Source organism: Aulostomus chinensis, chromosome 4 (assembly GCF_037954235.1).
Source record: "Aulostomus chinensis isolate RoL2024-O1b breed Wild chromosome 4, RoL_Achi_v1.0, whole genome shotgun sequence".
Classification (NCBI taxonomy): domain Eukaryota; kingdom Metazoa; phylum Chordata; class Actinopteri; order Syngnathiformes; family Aulostomidae; genus Aulostomus; species Aulostomus chinensis.
The window spans coordinates 28,561,809-28,582,071 of record NC_141323.1 but is presented as its reverse complement, the minus strand read 5'-3'; the positions used below and the strand labels follow the sequence as shown (position 1 = coordinate 28,582,071).

The following is a 20,263-nucleotide window of genomic DNA, read 5'->3' as shown; positions in this document are numbered from 1 at the left end:
GAAATACGGAATCCAGATGTTCCACTTTAAGAAGAGAGACCAGGGTGTCTCAAATACGTGTGTTGTGTGTGTGTGTGTGTGTGTGTGTGTGTGTGTGTGTGTGTGTGTGTGTGTGTGTGTGTTTACATGCAGACTTTCCCTTGTGACAGCTGATTTGGTTTGGAATCCATCTTAGTCAGGACATTTTGAGAAAATTATATCATGTCGTTGTAGTTATTTTGATTTACAACACTGGAAAAAAAATCACCTCCCCTCCAAAAACCCTCCTCTTCAACTTTGTACCCAAGTTGTCTCCTCATCAGGCACCACAGGATCCAGGAGGTTCAGTTAAAACAAGTCATTAGAGATTTAAAAAATGTCCATCAAACACAAAATAAGGCTTCAAATAGGTTTCCGATTTCATTTCATGTTGACACATTTTGTCCATTTGACATCAGGACTGCTCCCAGATCATCTCAATGACCTCATCCCAGCACCAGAGTACGGCTTTCACCATGACAGTCAGACTCTCATCTGTCCTTCATGTTCCCTCAAATGTGCAGTGTGGACCTCACACACTGAAATTTAGCCTGAAAACTCAGAAAACCAATAAATGTCCTACCACAAGATCTCTTTCTAGTTCCAGGACCAACTGGAGAAATTGCCTTCAAAACCGTTTCTGAATTGAACAAAATGCTTTCCAGATTTATCTTGCAGGGGAAGAAACCCAGGCTCAAATTTAAACCACACCATGAATGAGCCCCAGTTCCTGCTGTACTGGCCCATCAAAATCTGGAAAAAATGTTTCCGTAAAGTCCAAATCTCAATGAATAATTTGGAATGTTAACAGGAGAATATCACTACAAGTCATTTAATGATGTGCTTTTAATCCAGGGTTCAAGCCTCATGAAATGAACCACAGATTTAAATCCTGGATTCAAAGAGAGTAACAACTTTCTACTCACTTGTGGAAAATGGAAATGTAAAAGATTTGAAAGCCTGAGAAGAGAATATCACTGAGAAAGTCTGACTTTTTAGAATCCTCTTAGGTGAGCAATTATTTTAGAACACGACATCAGAAATGAAACAGACTTTAATGATCCAATGCTGAAAATATTCTTGGCTGCCCATCAAGAAACAAGAAAAACCTCATATCGTATGTTGTTTTCCGTTTGACCTGATTCTTGGTTGTCAACTAACTGCTCATTGGCTTTCTTGATGGAACAACAAAAGCAAAAGTTGAAGACTTTGAATATCCAGGCCTCTGGCGTGATTCTCAGCTGTCATTTAAATTTCACATGAACTCAGTGTCCAAGCAAATATCTGGTGGGCTAAAATTACATTTGTCCTTCTGTTGACTTTTTCCATGAGAAGTCTGGAAAAGTATTATAACACAGTTCATGTTCCTCATATTGGACGACACTGGTGGTTTCTATGGGAACACTGGTGACGGCCCCAGGCCTGTGGTCCTATGCAGCGTTGTGTGTGCAGGGTCCTGTTGGTGGGTGTGTTTGTGTCTTTGCAGGTCTGGAGCAGCCTGGTCATCAGGCTGACTGGGAGCACCGGGCCAGTGTTCCCAGTTAGGCCTGTTTAACCCCGCCTTCCCAGACATTTATCTCCCTTCTGCGCTCAGCCGGCGTGCTGTTGTTGTCCTTTTGTTTTTCCTTGTTTTCCACCAACAACATGCAGCACACATTGACATCACATCACACACTCACCTCCACTGCTGACACTGACTTCCACACCTCACATGGTTGATTATTTACTTTAATAAATGGTGATTTGCTGCTACCAGGTTTTGCTGCACCTCTGAGCCGGTCCTAACACATTCAGACATCAATCTTTGTCCTCTCAATGTCTGATATAATAGTCTTTGTAGATTTGTGCTCAGGTGTTTGGATTGAACCCATCATTATTTAATGTAGGAGTCCCAAAGACAACTCCATTGGTCAGTATTTATTTTCAAATGTGTCTACTTTAATTTCCCTTCATACTTGAAGCAACTTTCAATTCCTTTCAGCTCACAATGCAACCTAGAGTGTAGAGATCATTTGTTTCTATGTCTGCCTAGAATCAGCAAAGAAACTGGTCATTGCACATTCATATTTTCCTCAAGTCAATTTTATCATTTGGAAACCATCTTGAGGATATTTGGAGAAAGTTCAATCATTCAGCTGCAGTTACAGTGACTTACAACACTGCAAAAAGAAAAAATCACCCCTCCACAAACACTCTTGTCCAACTTTTGTGCCCAAATTTTCTCCTCATGAGGCACCAAATCAAGTCAAGTCATTTTTATTTGTATGGAACCAAATCACAACAAAAGTTCTCTCATGACTCTTTACTAGTAGAGCAGGTCCAGCACCAAACTCCTTCAATGAATCTACACCCAACAATTCTCCATCAGCAAGCACATCCTGCAACAGCGGCGATGAAAACCTTCCTTTTAACAAACAGGAATGTCGAGCAGATCCAGGATCAGTGGGGACGGCCTTCTGCTTTGACCAGTTGTATTTAAAGCTCCATCAGATTGGAACAACCTTTCCTCCTCACTTCGGTCTCTCACTTCCTTTCTCATCTTCAAATCATCAAGCATTTTCAAACATCTGCTCTTGTTTCTGATGCACCTCACCTTTTCTCTCCAGGATTCACTCTGTACTTGTTCTTGTTTGTTCTCTGTACTGTACATATGTGGATATTTGTGTATGAATATGCATTGTGTACTTTAATGGTGCATGGAAGCAGAATTTATTTAGATGGGGGTTTAAATGTTTGAGTATGTGAAGACTGTACTTTGCAATGGGATCTCTGATCATACTTTGTATAATGCTGGATGGTGGCTTTGGGGAACATTGTTGACAGCATTCACCACTGGAGCCTACTTTGATTGCCAGTCAGGTGTTATTCAGGATGGAATATTGGCAGGACAAGTTGCTCCACACTCATTTTCAACCGAGCCAGGAGTTGAACCTGGAATCTTCTGAGCCGAAGTCAGACGCGTTGTCCATTGTACCACCAGCCCTAAGGAGTGGAGGGGTTTTATACAAAAAGAGTCTACACATTCAGATGTATGACAGAAAATGTAAATGATATGGTGGCATTTTCTGTTTTTTTTGCTGTCTGATTTTCTAAATATAACATTTATTATATATATATTTATTTATAAATATTTGTAAGAAGAAAATAAGAAAGACAACCTGCATCATCACAGTCATGAAGACCTCAACACGGTTGAAGAGAAAGTCTCAGGGTGGATTCTTGTGTTTTGCAGCATCCTTGATGTGTCTGCATAGAATGCATTGGTGTTGTGGACCCACATCCACCAAGAGTGGAACCAAGAAAAGCAAGTGGAGAATATTTCTCTTCTTAAACTGAAATCGAGGGTTTACTGACTAAAAAAAGGTCCAGAGGCCCACAACAAAATATTCAAATCAATATTTCCATGGATAAGGAAGCCTAACAAGGAAACCAAGAGATGGGAAACAACTTGGATGATAGAAAATTGTTTTTAGTTTATTTTAAAGCTGATTGAAGATGTGGGTCAAAACCGACCTGTTAACATAAGAGATGGGAACAGAAAGCTAACACAAGAGGAAGGTTGAAGCTATGAAAAAGGAGTTTGATAAAAATCTTGAACTGACAGTAGAAATATCCTTTTGTATGTTTACCTTTGTTGACAGAAGTCACTTTAGCTTGGCAGTGAAAAGAATCTCTGCTAGCTTGACAAATAAGTGGCACAAACTGGGTTCAAGCTGGACTTTGGACACTGGTATCTGCAACAACTCCCATCAACTCCTAATTTGTGTGTACAAAAAAATCATTGAGAAATCAAGGTGAGATCAAAGAAAGAATTCTAAGATCACCCAGGGACGATGAACAGGTTCTACTGGTTCTTAGGACTCTGTTGATCAGCTGCTGAGTTGCTACTTGATGTCAACATTGGTCTGTTTCATCCTGAGTAGTTTGATCATAGCAGAGTCGCTGCATCAATGATCTGAATGTGGACGGACAGATTGACCCTCCACAGCAGACGCATGTGACAGATCTCTTGATGAGACTCCTCAGTCTTCAATTTAGTCGTCGTGTGTCATGCAGTGTTGAGGAGGCCGGCTGGCTGTGGGTAAAGTGGGGCTCAGAGTTTGTGGAGTCGGCTCTGGACTGAAGGGGGTCACTGATTTGTTCTCAGATGCTACAGCTCAGGTTAGCGAGGTGGTGGAGAAATGAGTGAGAACTCTGCCAGCTGGAGCCTCTTGGGTCCCGGGAGGCTTCACTCCTGGAGGTGGAAATGATGAGGAGTTTTAAAATCTGCTCCTCTTTCACGCTGACTTGTTTTCTTGGGTTCCCTCTTTTATTCATGTGTGATTTTAATCTCAGCTCTCTAAACCTGAATGGAGCCAGAACCCATTTTAAAAGAGTTGCTCTTTTTAAACTCCTGGAGATCTAGAGGATCCCTGCCATGTTTGTCCAGGAGACCCACAGCACAACAGTCAGTGAATGGGGATGCAGGCAGGCTTTTAATGGAGGTCATTTGAAGTCCCAAGTCCAGTTGGAGCAGAGGGTGGAGTTTGATTCTCCAGGAGTTTTTTGTTGTTGTTTTTTCACCAGTTTCTTTTGATTTGGAGGAAATCGTTCCAGGTGTTTGAAAGAAGGTGAGAGCAACCTTGGAAAATCGAAGCGAAGTAAAATCTGGTCAACTGGACGTAAGTTTTAAACTACGGTACGTAAACTTACGTCCAGTTGACCAGGTTTTACTTCGCTTCGATCTACGATGATCTGGATGAATGAGAACCTACACAGAAAACTTTGGAAAATGTTCAACTGGTGTTTTTAAATGTCTTTGCACCAACAAATGGTGGACAGGACAGCTTTTGAAACATTTTAATGCCACTGTTCAACACTGAATCTGCTGGTTTCCTGTTTTTAGGAGCTGATGGGAGCTGCACAGAGAAGCTCTTTTAGACAGGAACCATTCAGAGCTCCATCCTGCTTCTTCCAGCAGGATCCACAGATCCACCAACACACCAGCTGTTTGATGTGTGGAGGCTTTTTACCAGGATTCCTAGACAGCACAGCTGGACTCACTCAACAGCTAACTTGTTAGCACCGACGAGACAGGAGCGCTTCTATGGTTTTACTCAGTGGTTCAATATTTTTAAAAGATGTCCCATTCAGCCTGTGGGTTTTAGTGATCACTCTTCAGTCTCCTGTTCCGTTTTATTAAAATATTAATTTAAAAGCTCCTGAGAGAGAGAGAGAGAGAGAGAGAGAGAGAGAGAGAGAAAGAAAGAGAGAGAGAGGGAGAGAGACAGAGGGAGGGAGAGAGGATCAAACTGATCTCAAACTTGACTTCAAAATTCTCTGATTATAATAATTTGTACTCCTTGATAGATTCATCACGACAGTGTCATAGAGGGTCCATTACTATTGCAGTATATTAAAGAATATAAGAACGAGGTTTCCATCCATGGAAATATAATATTTCATGTATTGCAGTATATTTTCAAAGATATAACACTTTAATGTGAGACTTTAATGTCTGTCTTTGGTTTCTCAACTCTGACTCTGCTGTTATTGGTGCTGACTGAATTCTACCACCTGACAGACTGGGAAGGTTCATATTTGTGATGGATCCATCAATACATGAAGATCTTGTTTCAATGTTATAACATTAAAGCTCATCTTAGTAAAACAATGAAGTTACCTGAACTAAATTCTTGAAAAAAATGACTGTCACTGGCTGAAATAAATCAAATCTACTTCAAAGTTCCTTCTGTTGTCATAAGTCGGCCATTTTAAGTGCACTTGTAGTTCCAGAGCTTTCCAAGTGGAGATGATATGAATCCATTTTGTGAGATGAACTCAGTTCCTCTGCTTTGATGTTGGTGGACTGAGTGGAGTTTGCCTGAACCTGCTTGAACCTGTTTGCTCCTGCTCAGTCCCTCACTCAAGCCTCACTCAGCCTCAGCAGCACCGCTCCACTGAGGACTGATTCAGGTTCCTAGCAACCAAATACAGAGGAGAGCTGAACCTTCTCTCTGTGAGGCCACAGTGCTGACCACTGCACCATTGTGTCCCCTGAAAATGCCACCACGTTGTTGGGATTTTCTGTAAAAGGAAGCACACATGAACATAGCAGCTTCTTCACAGGGCTGGTGGCGCAATGGATAACGCATCTGACTACGGATCAGAAGATTCTAGGTTCAACTCCTGGCCAGCTCGCTTTAAACTTTATACTGAGAAGATGAAGTGAGAACCACTGCTAAAAGTCACTGACATCCTCCAAGGTTTCCTCCTTGTCTGCTGTAAACATGAACACATGCATGGAGCCTGCTACCTCTCACATGTTAAGCTGGCACTTGACAGTGACAGCAGGAGAACAAAAAATCCCAGAGTGTCATCAACATTTCCTGGAAACTAAATGACAGAAGCTGTTGAATTTCTGTGTCAGAACAAGGAGAAAGGAGCCCCAATGAAAGAGTGGTGTGTGTGTGAATGAGAGGACATTGTTCAGTCCACAGACCTGAGCATCGCTGCTCTGACTACCACGTTACCTCCTGGTTATCAGTGTGAAGTCAATGGTGAGGTAGTCAGTTGTTCCTTGTGTTTTATTCCAGAGGCTTGGTAGTTAAACGCTGAATTAAATAATTTTAATTCTTTACTTGAATTTTCATGCTGTTTTGCTGGAAATGTTTGACAACTTCTTGCATGTTGGTGCCCCATCACACAAAAAAGGTGCAGTTGTACTCTTTTCACCTCTGACCCACAAACATTCCACCAGTGAACGTCCAGAAATTGAAGCATAAACAGTTCAGCAACAACAAATTCTTCAAATCATCCTCTGAACCGAGAGCCACAGGCTCCTCCCAACATATGCAACACTGCCATTGAACTCTGCTTCAGTGTAACGGTGGTCGAAGGGTCAACATTGAACCTGTTGTATGACTTGAAAATTGTATCAGAGATCTGTGAGCAGGGCTAAATATATGAAAGTGTTGTCATTAACAGGTTGTGCATTTCTGTAGGTCCAAACATACCCTGGAGTCCACCAATGCCAGTTGTGACCTTGTGGGCTCCGGCTCCAGCACTGTCAGTGAAAAATGACTGACAATCCATTGTCTCCTGGTGAGTCCTGCTGTGTTGGTAGGATGCATCAAATCACTGTGGGAACAAGAGACACAGTGACTGAACTGTAGCCCATCCATCCATCCATCCATCCATCCATCCATCCATTCATTCATCCATCCATCCATCCATCCATTCATTCATTCATCCATCCATCCATTTTCTTCCACTTATCCTGTTAAGGGTTGTGGGGTGGGGGGACCTGTCTCCCCAGCTTTCAGCGTGAAGTGGGTTCACCCTGGAGAGGTCGCCAGTCCATTGCAGGGCCAACACATAAAGACAGACAACCATTCACACTCACAGTCACACCTAGAGTCAGTTTAGAGTATCAATCAGCCTCGTCCTCATTCTCATGTCTTTCCCACTGAAAAACTTCCACACCTGAAGTGTGAAGCATCGATAAAAGTTAATTTGACAGCACAACAGAAAATCCTAGTATATCACTGACATATTCTGTAAAAGAAATGATAGAAGCTGTTGAATTTTTAGAATGAGAAAAAATGTCCCCCAATGAAAGAGTGATGATTCTTTATTTTGATTTTGTTCTTCACTCCTACACAAGAGAGTGAAAGTGTCGGCTGGCTAGGAGCAACTGCCTGCTTCAGAATGGGAGGAGCCTCAGGACTTTCCAGTGAGAGCTGCAAACTTCCACCAGCGCCCACTGCCAGCACGTCTTCATGATGGAGCTGAGAAGAACACAACAACACAAGAGCACTGGAGAGGAGCACAACACTTCTTTGCTTCCTTGCCACTCTCATATCTGTCTGTACCATCTGGAGCTGGGGGGAGGAGCTTCACATGTCTTTTCTCTTGTTTTTTTTTCCAAAAGGGAATGACATGACTTACTCTGTATATTAGTATATGAACTACTGAGAATGTTCATCCCCAGTTTTAAGTTAGAATTAAATGTTAAGTAGAAAAATCTTCCCTCTTCAATCCTGTCACTCAGTGTTGTAAACTGTTTCAAACAAATTCTACTGTTCAACAGTTCAAGTGTTTCTAATGAAGCTGAATGTGCTCTCTTCTACTTTCCTCAATTGTGTTTCTTTCATGTCCTCCTGAGATCAAAGACAGAATTCTAGGTACTGTCAAAGCCCTGATGACATCATCAGGAATTCTGACTTTGATCTGGAAACTCTTGCTTTAATCTGAATTTGATCTGACTGAAGTTTTAGTTTAGGTTGCATGAGACAGATGCCCCCCCCCCCCCCGTGACCCTTAAAGGATAAGAATAGAAAGTGGATGGAGGGATGGACTTAACACTGAAATCAGCTGATCTGATCCACATTCTAATTTTTCCTTTCCCTCTTTAGGAGTCATGGAGAATAGTAGTGTATATAATAATGTATATAAAACCTTGGAGTATCTTTCCAAAGCTTTTAGTATTTCATCTTGTTTCTACTTGTAGTTTTATTGTCTGGATCTTTTCTTTTTATATCCTGCTGTCTGCTCTTTGCTTTTGGAGCTTCCTTCAACAACTACCAAGCCTCCTGGGTACTGTAGGAAACATGGTCAAGTTCTTCTTACTTTTGCAGTCAAGTCCTGCTCACATTGGTCTGTCTTCATTTTGACTCCTCCCACTGCCACAATGACCAGCCTTTATACACTTGGTGACTGGGGCCCTGGTTGCTGCAGGCCTCAACACCAGCCTGTGGTTGTGAGCAGGGCAGAACAGAACTGACAGTATCTCACATGCAGGACCTGGGTCAGTGCCTGGTGCCAGCTGGGGCACCGCTTTAACCTGGACCCCCTGGAAGATCTTCTCCAGGAAGTCGCCTTTTTGGTTCCATCAAGGCCTGTGAGGATGGTGAAGAGTGATCCACCACCAGGCAGCACAGTCAGCAGCAGCCATTTTGTTCCACTAGACTCATGTATGATAGTGAAAGACTGGTGAGTACTTGCTAACTAACACTTCCTGTTTTTATTGCTATTCTTCCATGAATGTGCTCATGTTGGCTTGTCCCCAACCACAGTTTCAAAGCCATGATGACATCTTTCATTAACAATCAGATCAAATTTTTTCTCTATTTGGACAAATAAGGTTTCAACTGACACGGCTGGCCAACGTCCTGGAGTTAATTCAGCCTGTAGAACCAGGTGCTGGTTCCTTCTTTTACCAGGCAGGAACAGGCAGCAGATCCAAGATCAGTAGGTGCAGATGTCTGCTTTGACTGGTAGGAGGAAAGAGAGCAGGAGAGCTGGTCAGAGACAAAGACAGACAATGAAGAAGGAGTGCTGTATTCTGCTAGCACATGCTAGTCACAGTCAGAGATAATGAGTCTCAGCAGGTAAAGATTCATCACTGATTTCAGAAGATAATTGGACGTTCACTGGAAGACTATGAATGTTTGTGGGTCAGAGGTGAAAAGAGTACAAGTGCACCTGTTGTGTGTGATGGGGCACCAACATGCAAGAAGTTTTATACATTTTGAGCGAAAAAGCGTGAATCTTCAAGTAAAGAATTAAAATTATTTAAGTAACAATGAGGTCTCTGTAATAAAACAAAAGGGACAATGACTACCTCACCATTTCCACCCCTCTTTAACAGATTCACATTTCAAAAACAATCAGGTTAATTTTGTTCCCTTCTTTTAGCAGAGGATGGTTTTGATCCATCAACCTCTGGGTTCTGGGCCCAGCACGCTTCCTCTGTAAATCCATATTTTGGATTCTGGCCTTTTCTGCTTTTCATTTTGTATTTGTATTAAAGTTCTATTGCTGAAAAAAGGTTTTTTTGCCTTTTTAAACACACACACACACTTCCAGTGACTAATCCATATTTTCATCACTTAAACCACCACTGGAGTATTAAAAGAGATTCCACATGTTGGTCAACCAGAGAAGCTTCACCTGGTGACGCTCATCCAACCATGCATGAAGGTCAAGCTGCATTATCTGCTGTGCTCATTAGCAGGGGAATTAGCTGAAATGGTCAGTATCAGTAACAGGGTGACACTTTATCACAGCAGTGGACAAACATCAGCATTCATCACACAGCAGCTCCTCTGATCAACAGAACAAGCTGAAGTATTCTGGAGAATGAGGCCATGGATCCCTCTACCTCTCACATGCTAAGCTAGCACTCTACCATTGGAGCTAATTCCCCTGCTAATGAGCACTGCAAATAATGCAGCTTGACCTTCCGATTTGAGGGAAGAAAACCTTGAAACATTCATTCATCTTCTTCCACTTATTCCTGTTCAGGGTCTCGGGGGGAGCTGGAGCCTATCCCAGTGTCTACGGGCAAAAGGCAGCGTTCACCCTGGACCAGTCACCAGTCCATCACAGGGACAACATACAGGGACAAACAACCATTCACACTCACATTCATACCTACAGTCAATTTAGAGAATCCAATCAGCCTTTTCCCCAAATTGCACGTCTTTAGACTGTGGGAGGAAGCCGGAATACCAGAGAGAACCCACACAGGCACGGGGAGAACTTGCAGACTCTACACAAGAAGATACTGCGCCCGAGCCGGTACTCGAACCCAGAACTTTCTTGCTGTGAGGCCACAGTGCTAACCACTGCACCATCCTGCAGCCCCCTTGAAACATGATGATGTTATTATTTATGTCTTTAATGCACCCAAACCTTTATTTTTCAGGGGTTTTGAGTGGTTCTGGGTCATGAATCAAAATTTGAATTGGACAAAAATTTCATGCAGGGTCACTGGGGCCACACGTTTCATGTTCTCAACAGATTGAAACTGTAGAGTGTGTGACATGTGGTGTGTTTGTCAAGTTCATCAAGGACAGTAAACATGAGCAGGTCTAGATTCACCTCCATCTTTGGAGGTTGTTGAATTTCCTCCTGAGGACCGTCAGGCTGTTTCCTTACTTTGCTGTGACACAACAGCAGACAGCAACAAGGACTGCTGTAGTGCACTTGGTAAAATCACCATCTGTAGACTGGACCAATATGCTGATGTGATCCTTTGATTAGTTTCGGATCAGTCAGAGATCAAAGACTGAAGCAGGAGATCAATGCTCAGAATTCAGAGATCAAAGACTCCTGGAGCGTTGCCCTCTCTTGTCTTTGGGCCTGGATGTTAATGAATGTTTTACACAATTCTTTTTAAGAAAAAACTTGCATGACATTTCAAGGAGTTTTTCCTGCCAATACAGGACAACACCCACTCACAAACCAGTGCTGGACAAGTTCCTTCAAAGCTGTAATGCCTTATTTCTTACTTGTTACTGTCATTTTAAAATAATTGGTTCCATTACGATTGTGTCTGCCAGCGCTTGGTGACTGTACAGGAGGTCTGGGGACCGCAAGGCCACAACAAGCCCATTTCCTCAACTCTCCATTTAGTACAGAGGTCCCCAAGTACGGACCAGTGAGGATAAATGTGATCGTGGAGAAGTCTGTTTGTTCTTCAACTGGTCCAACTTGATGGTGAGATCTGTGACGCCATCTTGTGATAGTGGATTCATTCATCTGCTATTTCAACACATTCAAGTTCATTATCCCTACATGTCAAAATACATTTGGTGTGGAGTTTTACTTTCTGGCCTCAATCATAATGTGTGCATTTATTCTTCATGAACATTTCTCAGCTTTGTAAGTTTATGATATTTTGTCTTCCTCTGTTTTCTATTCCATTGTTGTTGATGATTCTATTGCAGGTTTGAGTTCCCTGTTGACTGAAGCAGAAACAGGAACAAAAAGCTGGAGGTGGTCAGAGCTCCAAGTTGGGACGCTGATATTAAAGTAGGAGATGAACACATCCAGGTTAGCCATCACTCTCAGAACCTGCTACTTTACCTCTTCAGAATGTAGCAGCATAGCATAGCTTCATCTCACCGGTTAGTGGCCCACTTTGATGTCTGGGATATGAGGTTAAAGGTTCTTTACAGCTCTGAATGAAGGGTTTATAAAGTGTTAACAATGCCATGAATAACACAAGCATTCAGTAATCCTTGATAAAAGGAGACTCACCATCAAGTTGGACCAGTTGAAGAACAAAAGGACTTCTACACTATCACATTTATCCTCACTGGTCCATACTTGGGGACCTCTGTACTCAATGGAGAGTTGAGGAAATGGGCTTGTTGTGGCCCTGCGGTCCCCAGACCTCCTGTACAGTCACCAAGTGCTGGCAGACACAATCGTAATGGAACCAATTATTTTAAAATGACAGTAACAAGTAAGAAATAAGGCATGACAGCTTTGAAGGAACTTGTCCAGCACTGGTTTGTGAGTGGGTGTTGTCCTGTATTGGCAGGAAAAACTCCTTGAAATGTTTTTTCTTCAAAAGAAATGTGTCCTTCTCATGTTGAGCTGTGGACATCAGCTGACTGCTTTTCTTGCCACTGCCTTGCTGGCAGGAAAAGCCTGAGCAGAAATGAAGAGTGAGTTCAAGGCAGTAGATTTCACTCCATAGTTTAGGCCTTCATCCAGCAAGGAACCATAAATGATGATGTCAGCACTCCTCCAGCACTGCGATGCAGCTTAGAGAGGTCGGAGAATCACATGACTTCTCTCACTAGTTATTGATGTTTATCTGTGTCTATATATAATTTATGTCATGTATATATTTGTATATTAATGTTATTCATGTTACATAAAACATGTTAAACACGGAACGGCGTGGACACAACAAATGAGCTGGTTCAGAGACACGAGGCAAAAAAAGCTGGATGAACTCTTCTTCATTCCAAAAATGACTTCACCCTTGAACACTGACGTCAGGTCATTTTATAGGGTCCTCCATTTTTTATTTATGTGACGTTGCATATTGGGAAATAATTATAAAAAAATATATATTTTGATGAAAACTATATTTGATCAGGAAAACTACATTGGGTCAAATAAATCCATCGTTCGTGACGGTGTTACTAATTTTAACTTTAGTGCTCTGGTGCTGATTGCCTCATTAAGATCTTCATGAAGAAATAAACTGAGATTTGTAAAAATGTTTTGTTTTTACAGAGTTGGCAGTTTGAGCATTGAATCTTTCTTTGTGTTGAGAACAAACCCTCAAAGCCTTCATGTTTCAGTTTGCTTCACAGCTAACAGACAAACACCTCTTAGCCTGGTTCTGGTAGTCCAGGTTTAAACACCAACACAAGGATTTTATGCTGATTTCTTCACATGCAGCTGAAATCTAGACTTCAAGTGTTCATGTGAGGTTACAGCTTCACGCCTATTTAGTTTTCAACAAATATTACGTCACTTTTATGCATTGAGCTCACTAACGAACTTTAGTCTCAGTAGCTGAATCTGTTAGGGGGAAGGCAGTGTGGACCGGCAGGAGCCTCCTACAAAATGCAATGGAGAGAAGAAGAAATCCTGAGGAGTCGCTATGAGATTGAAGTGTTAAAGACGTGGCTCCTTTGGTGGTGATAGGATTTGAGCTATTGACTCTATTTTTAGTTTATTTCAATGTTATTGCAAACATCAGCTGCTCACTTATCAGCTAGCAAGTAAACAACAGTATTGTTCAGTGTGCTAGCTGAAGTAGACCGAGCGGTCAGTTGAGTCAGAGCAAAGCAGGGTAGTCTGTAGCAAAATAGCAGCCAGAGCAAAGCAGGGTAGTCTGTAGCAAAACAGCAGCCAGAGCAAAGCAGGGTAGTCTGTAGCAAAATAGCAGCCAGAGCAAAGCAGGGTAGTCTGTAGCAAAACAGCAGCCAGAGCAAAGCAGGGTAGTCTGTAGCAAACAGCAGCCAGAGCAAAGCAGGAGCATCTGGCAAAGCAGGATAGTCTGGCAAGACAGCGCCCGGTAGCAAAGCAGCAGCTAGTTCTTCCTCAGTGTCACGGCTCACCAGCTGTGCCAATCAGGTGTAGATCGCACGCATGCAGAGCAAAGGGTTTCACAGCTAGTATGCTGTGGCAAACAGCCTCTGCACGTCAGATCGGCGGGGGGGGGGGGGGGGGTGTTTCCCCACTAGCGGCGATTAAGGGACCGTGTCCCAAAAGCCGGACGCCTACAATTAAACACGTGAATATGAAAAACGTGCATGATCAGCATGCAACACGAGCTACAGGGAGCTACTGCTACATACCAGCACAGACGGTGGCGAGAAGGCAGACGTGAGGCGATCAGAGGCGGAAGCGAGGTGACCAGGAAGTGGGAGGACCGCGGACCCCAAGAGCAAGAGATTGACCAGGTAGATGCTGCCCCTATTTATAGAGCAGCGCCTCACACTGGTTGGCTAATGATGGTACAAGCCAAGTCAGGCATCACCAACCAGTCTCACTGCGAGGATGGGACCTCTCATCCTGCCACATTTGCATTGATAATTACACTCGGTGCACATCATGCTAGCCAGATTTAGCAGCTAGCCAAAATGTTGAAAATGCTTGCAAATTAATCCAAAAAACACAGAGAGTTGACTTTACTTTTTACATCTCGAGCCTCCACAAATTAATGTGTGCGACATCTGTATTTTGCCTGTGAATTCATGAAGCTTTCTGATAGTCTGAACCATTTTACAGTACACACAATATACGTGTCACACAACAGTTAAGTCGGTTCATATTAAGATGAGTGCACACTGACTGTGTTTACATGCAATTACGTTCCTCCATCTTGTGCTAGGCTACTGCTCTGGCATGAGTCTGTCTGATGGCATGATTACAGTGTACTTAAGGCCATAGATCAGGAGCTGTGGTTGTATTTGTTTAAAAAGAGTGGTTTTAGCATCGTTCAAGTGCCTGCTCATTTGTGTTGATTTTTCTTTGTCTCTGATATTGCCTACAGATGCAGGAGCCTATTTTCCAGCTGCCCTGATCCTAGTAAGTACTTGCCTGTCCATCACATTTCACAGTTAATCAGTTATTTTTTCAGACCTCAAACATTGAAACAGACAACTATGTTATCTGGTCAAAGAAGCTGTTTTTTTCTTCTTCTTCTTCTCTTCTCTTTTCTCCCTGTTTTTTTGGATCTCCAACACTATATCTACATGTATATATTTGATGGCTTATAATGTCTCATTCATCTGAGTGAGTTCCAACACTCCTTTTTTAGGCGCTTCATTGGAATAAATCCTGAGAGTGTCTGCATGTTTTCCCTGTGCTGGTTCTCTCCAGGTACTCCAGCTTCCTTCCACAGTCCAAAGACATGCAAATGGAAATGCAACTCTAAATTGACCGTAGGTATGGCTGTGAGTGTGAATGGTTGTCTGTCAATATTTGTTGGCTGCAGTGGACTGCGATGGACCACTGACCTGTCCAAGGTAATGTCCCCTCTGGGATAGGCTCCAGCCCCACCCTGTGACACTTAACAGGATAAGCGGAAAAATGGATGGATGGATGGACGGATGGATGGATGGATGGATGGATGGATAGATGGGTGGGTGATCACTCACAGGACTGTGAGTCTCTCACTCTGACCGCTTCATGCTATGGGACTTACACTGACGTAACCTGATTAGCTCAGTCAGTTGAGCATGAGACTCTTAGTCTCAGGGTTGTTGGTTCAAGCCCCATGTTGGGTGTTGATCTTAAACACCACTGCTTGTCCTCTCAGTTTTGAAAGCTTTGTTTGTAAATTGTCAGAAAAATCAGTGAATAAACAATACAAACTTAGGCTTTGTCAGAAATTCCATGCTTCCAAACTAACCAATATGAAAAAAACAAAAGGTGAGACTTTTTCATGCATTCGAAAAATTTGTATGCGCTTCATTGTATCCGCTTTCTATACTTCCATGCATCCCAGCTTATTTCTGTTAAGGGTTGCAGGGGGAGGCTGGAGCCTTTCCCAGTGGCTTTCAGGTGAGAGGCAGGTTTCACCCTGGACAGGTAGCCAGTCCATTGCAGACAGAATACCCACGCAGGCACGGAGAGAACATGCACACACCACACAGAAAGAACCTGTGCTCGAGCCAGGACTTGAACTTGCTTTGAGGCGACACTGTTAACAACGGTACCACCGTGCCACCCATTGACTGTAACACATTGTAAACAATATACACTCTTGTTATCATACAACACGTAGCCCTGTACAAAAATCAAATAAATTACATCGCATAAAAAGCATAAAGAGATGTGTTAAAAAGTTCAAAAATAAATAGAGTTCATGATCTTTAAAATTGGTTATAATGTGAGCAGGTTAAAAGCATAAATATAATATGTAACATTTAAAAAGTAAAACTATTTACAGTTAAAAAATAAATTCATATAAAGGTCTTTAAGTTCTCTGAGTCTGTAAAAGATCAGTGATCTGAGAATAAGGAGAGGGGAAGAAGCCGTGTTTATATGTAACCTCAATTGTTACCTGTCAATCATTTCATTCCTGTCTTATGTTTGGGTGTATTAAGACCGCAAAAGCCAATGAGAGGAAAGTTACTGTGTAAGGGGTGGGACTAGTGGCGCAGGTTTGTGAGGTGAGTAGTTAGCGCGCATGGGGAGAGAAACAGAGGCAATGATCAGAGAGTTAAGAGGGGAGGCATCGTTTGTGTGGAGAGCATTTAAGTTTATTTTGGAGGTCGACGACTGGTGGTCCTGATATAAACTTCTGTGTGACCTTCGAGAGGTGAATATTTATGCCTGTATTTGCGCTTTATCTAACTGTTATAGTGAAAAGAGACTGGATGTGTACATGGTTAGCGACGTGCTAGCTAGGGATAGCATTCCGTGCTAATGTGCCTGCAGATCGTAGCTTTAGCGTTGTAATATGTTTGGAGCGAAAGTAAAGGTAATGCGAATTCGACACGAGATAATGTTTGATAATTGTGGCTAAATTAAGATAATATGCTTGAAGGAGACGGACATTGGAGAGAGAGAGACGGGTTTCCATCCGATGGCTCTGCTGTTCTGCTGTGCCCTGTCCTGCTGTGTTTTCTTCTTCGTGACTTTCGCTGTCCCGCCATTGCGTGTGAGTGTTTGGATTGTGACTTCCACCGCCATTGCCATTACCATTCAGACTCTCATCCTCCATTCCCGTTCTCCCCCTTCTAATAAAACCCTGGATTTTTGAGGACTAACATACACATGCACTTGCTTTTATTGTGTGCTCAGCTGCGAGTGAAGCGGCCATTACAGTTGTGAAGCCCCGACCGCACAGGAGCTTCAATAAACAGGCCTGAAACAGGTAAAAATTAAATTTAAGGTGTTTCATATGAATGTGTGTGTGCCCACAGGTAAAATATTGAGTTTTAGTTGTTGTAAATTAAAGAATACCGGTTTAGAAGGTAACTTAAGGATTCTGAAAGGGATTAAATATGATGTATATTTTTAAAAAACAAAAGGGTTATCTTTTGTAGAGGAAACTTTTTTTCCTTACAATTGAGGTGTAGAGGATGACTTGAGGGTATTTTATGTGAAACTATCCAACTAAAAAAGATTTTTATTTTCAGTGAAACGACAGTTCAGAACCAAGAAAGACACTGTTTGTTTTGTTTTGAAAATCCTCTTACTCATTGTTAATAATTTAGGTCATTGTATTTTTATAATACTAGAATATATTCAATTTTTATTTCATCCATCTCTGTGAACAAGTACCTGTGAAGGATTAATTTGCAATTCTTTTAACTTCAGCTTGAGGAAAGGGCAGCTTTGAGTCTTTGGGGACCAGCATGAGCGAGCTTCCCTCACGCACTTCTTCTTGAAGCGCCTTTCCGCAGCTTTGAAATGGAATTTCATGCAGTGTGTAATTTGAAGAAGACAGATGGCAGATGCAGTACTTTTCTCTAGATGACATCAACATTCTTTTCTTTATATTGACAGGACACCTATTTGGCGTGTGAAAAGTCCCTGAGGCTGTTGCGCATCACGTTTTTTCTGAGGTTGTAAAGTGAGTGAAATGGATATAGAGCCCATGTATGTCAGAGTCAAGGGCTTACGGCCTTACCACTCTGAACACGCCGGATCTCGGAAGCTAAGCAGGGTCGGGCCTGGTTGGTACTTGGATGGGAGACCGCCTGGGAATACCAGGTGCTGTAAGCTTTTTTGTTTCATTGTGAGGAAAGGGCAGCTTTGAGTCTTTGGGGACCAGCATGAGCGAGCTTCCCTCACACACCTTTTCTTGAAGCGCCTTTCGCAGCTTTGAAATTGAATGTCATGCAGCGTGTAATTTGAAGTAGACAGATGGCAGATGCAGTAGTTTTTTCTCGATGACATTAACATTCTTTTCGTTGTATTGACAGGACACCTATTTGGCGTGTGAAAAACCCTGAGGCTGTTGCGCATCACTTTTTTTCTGAGGTTGTAAAGTGTGTGAAATGGATATCGAGCCCATGTGTGTCACAGTCAAGGGCTTACGGCCATACCACTCTGAACACGCCCGATCTCGTCTGATCTCGGTAGCTGAGCAGGGTTGGGCCTGGTTAGTACTTGGATGGAAGACCGCCTGGGAATACCAGGTGCTGTAAGCTATTTTGTTTCTTTGTGAAGAAAGGGCAGCTTTGAGTCTTTGGGGACCAGCATGAGCGAGCTTCCCTCACACACCTTTTCTTGAAGCGCCTTTCTGCAGCTTTGAAATTGAATGTCATGCAGCGTGTAATTTGAAGTAGACAGATGGCAGATGCAGTACTTTTCTCTAGATGACATCAACATTCTTTTCTTTGTATTGACAGGACACCTATTTGGCGTTTGAAAAGCCCGTGAGGCTTTTGCACGTCACTTTTTTTCTGAGGTTGTAAAGTGAGTGAAATGGATATAGAGCCCATGTGTATAAGAGTCAAGGGCTTACGGCCATCCCACTCTGAACACGCCCGATCTCGTCTGATCTCGGAAGCTTAGCAGGGTCGGGCCTGGTTAGTACTTGGATGGAAGACCGCCTGGGAATACCAGGTGCTCTAAGCTTTTTTGTTTCATTGTGAGGAAAGGGCCGCTTTGAGTCTTTGGGGACCAGCATGAGCGAGCTTCCCTCACACACCTTTTCTTGAAGCGCCCTCTGCAGCTTTGAAATGGAATTTCATGCAGTGGTTAATTTGAAGAAGACAGATGGCAGATGCAGTACTTTTCTCTCGATGACATCAACATTCTTTTCTTTTATTGACAGGACACGTATTTGGCGTGTTAAAAGACCCTTAGGCTTTTGCGCATCACTTTTTTTCTGAGGTTGTAAAGTGTGTGAAATGGATATAGAGCCCATGTGTGTCAGAGTCAAGGGCTTCCGGCCATACCACTCTGAACACGCCCGATCTCTTCTGATCTCGGAAGCTAAGCAGGGTCGGGCCTGGTTAGTACTTGGATGGGAGACCGCCTGGAAATACCAGTTGCTGTAAGCTTTTTTGTTTCATTGTGAGGAAAGGGCCGCTTTGAGTCTTTGGGGACCAGCATGAGCGAGCTTCCCTCACACACCTGTTCTTGAAGCGCCCTCCACAGCTTTCGAATGGAATGTCATGCAGTGTGTAATTTGAAGTAGACAGATTGCAGATGCAGTACTTTTCTCGAGATGACATCAACATTCTTTTCTTTGTATTGACAGGACAACTATTTGGTGTGTAAAAAGACCGTGAGGCTGTTGCACATCACATTTTTTTGAGGTTGTAAAGTGAGTGAAATGGATATAGAGCCCATGTGTGTGAGAGTCAAGGGCTTACGGCCATACCACTCTGAACACGCCCGATCTCGTCTGATCTCGGAAGCTTAGCAGGGTTGGGCCTGTTTAGTACTTGGATGGGAGACCGCCTGGGAATACCAGGTGCTGTAAGCTTTTTTGTTTCATTGTGAGGAAAGTGCAGCTTTGAGTCTTTGGGGACCAGCATGAGCGAGCTTCCCTCACACACCTTTTCTTGAAGCGCCCTCCGCAGCTTTGGAATGGAATGTCATGCAGTGGTTAATTTGAAGAAGACAGATGGCAGATGCAGTACTTTTCTCTCGATGACATCAACATTCTTTTCTTTTATTGACAGGACACCGATTTGGCGTGTGAAAAGACCCTGAGGCTGTTGGGCATCACTTTTTTTCTGAGGTTGTAAAGTGTGTGAAATGGATATAGAGCCCATGTGTGTGAGAGTCAAGGGCTTACGGCCATACCACTCTGAACAAGCCCGATCTCGTCTGATCTCGGAAGCTTAGCAGGGTCGGGCCTTGTTAGTACTTGGATGGGAGACCGCCTGGGAATACCAGGTGCTGTAAGCTTTTTTGTTTCATTGTGAGGAAAGGTCAGCTTTGAGTGTTTGGGGACCAGCATGAGCGAGCTTCCCTCACACACCTTTTCTTGAAGCGTCCTCCACAGCTTTCGAATGGAATGTCATGCAGTGTGTAA

At 42.9% G+C, this 20,263-nt stretch overlaps 3 non-coding genes and 4 pseudogenes across 3 annotated transcripts; all 7 read left to right on the top strand.

The window, feature by feature from the left end:
* Positions 1-6,125: 6,125 nt before the first annotated feature.
* Positions 6,126-6,198, top strand: trnar-acg (transfer RNA arginine (anticodon ACG)). Its single transcript has one exon. It is a non-coding gene; the product is annotated as a tRNA-Arg (tRNA).
* Positions 6,199-17,885: 11,687 nt separating this feature from the next.
* Positions 17,886-17,994, top strand: LOC147265482 (5S ribosomal RNA; annotated as a pseudogene).
* A 309-nt stretch (positions 17,995-18,303) lies between these two features.
* LOC147265481 (5S ribosomal RNA) lies at positions 18,304-18,422 on the top strand. Its single transcript, XR_015114309.1, has one exon. It is a non-coding gene; the product is annotated as a 5S ribosomal RNA (ribosomal RNA).
* A 311-nt stretch (positions 18,423-18,733) lies between these two features.
* On the top strand, positions 18,734-18,852 carry LOC147265480 (5S ribosomal RNA; annotated as a pseudogene).
* Positions 18,853-19,161: 309 nt separating this feature from the next.
* Positions 19,162-19,280, top strand: LOC147265479 (5S ribosomal RNA; annotated as a pseudogene).
* A 309-nt stretch (positions 19,281-19,589) lies between these two features.
* LOC147265478 (5S ribosomal RNA) lies at positions 19,590-19,708 on the top strand. Its single transcript, XR_015113604.1, has one exon. It is a non-coding gene; the product is annotated as a 5S ribosomal RNA (ribosomal RNA).
* A 309-nt stretch (positions 19,709-20,017) lies between these two features.
* LOC147265477 (5S ribosomal RNA) lies at positions 20,018-20,136 on the top strand (annotated as a pseudogene).
* The last annotated feature ends 127 nt before the right edge of the window (positions 20,137-20,263 follow it).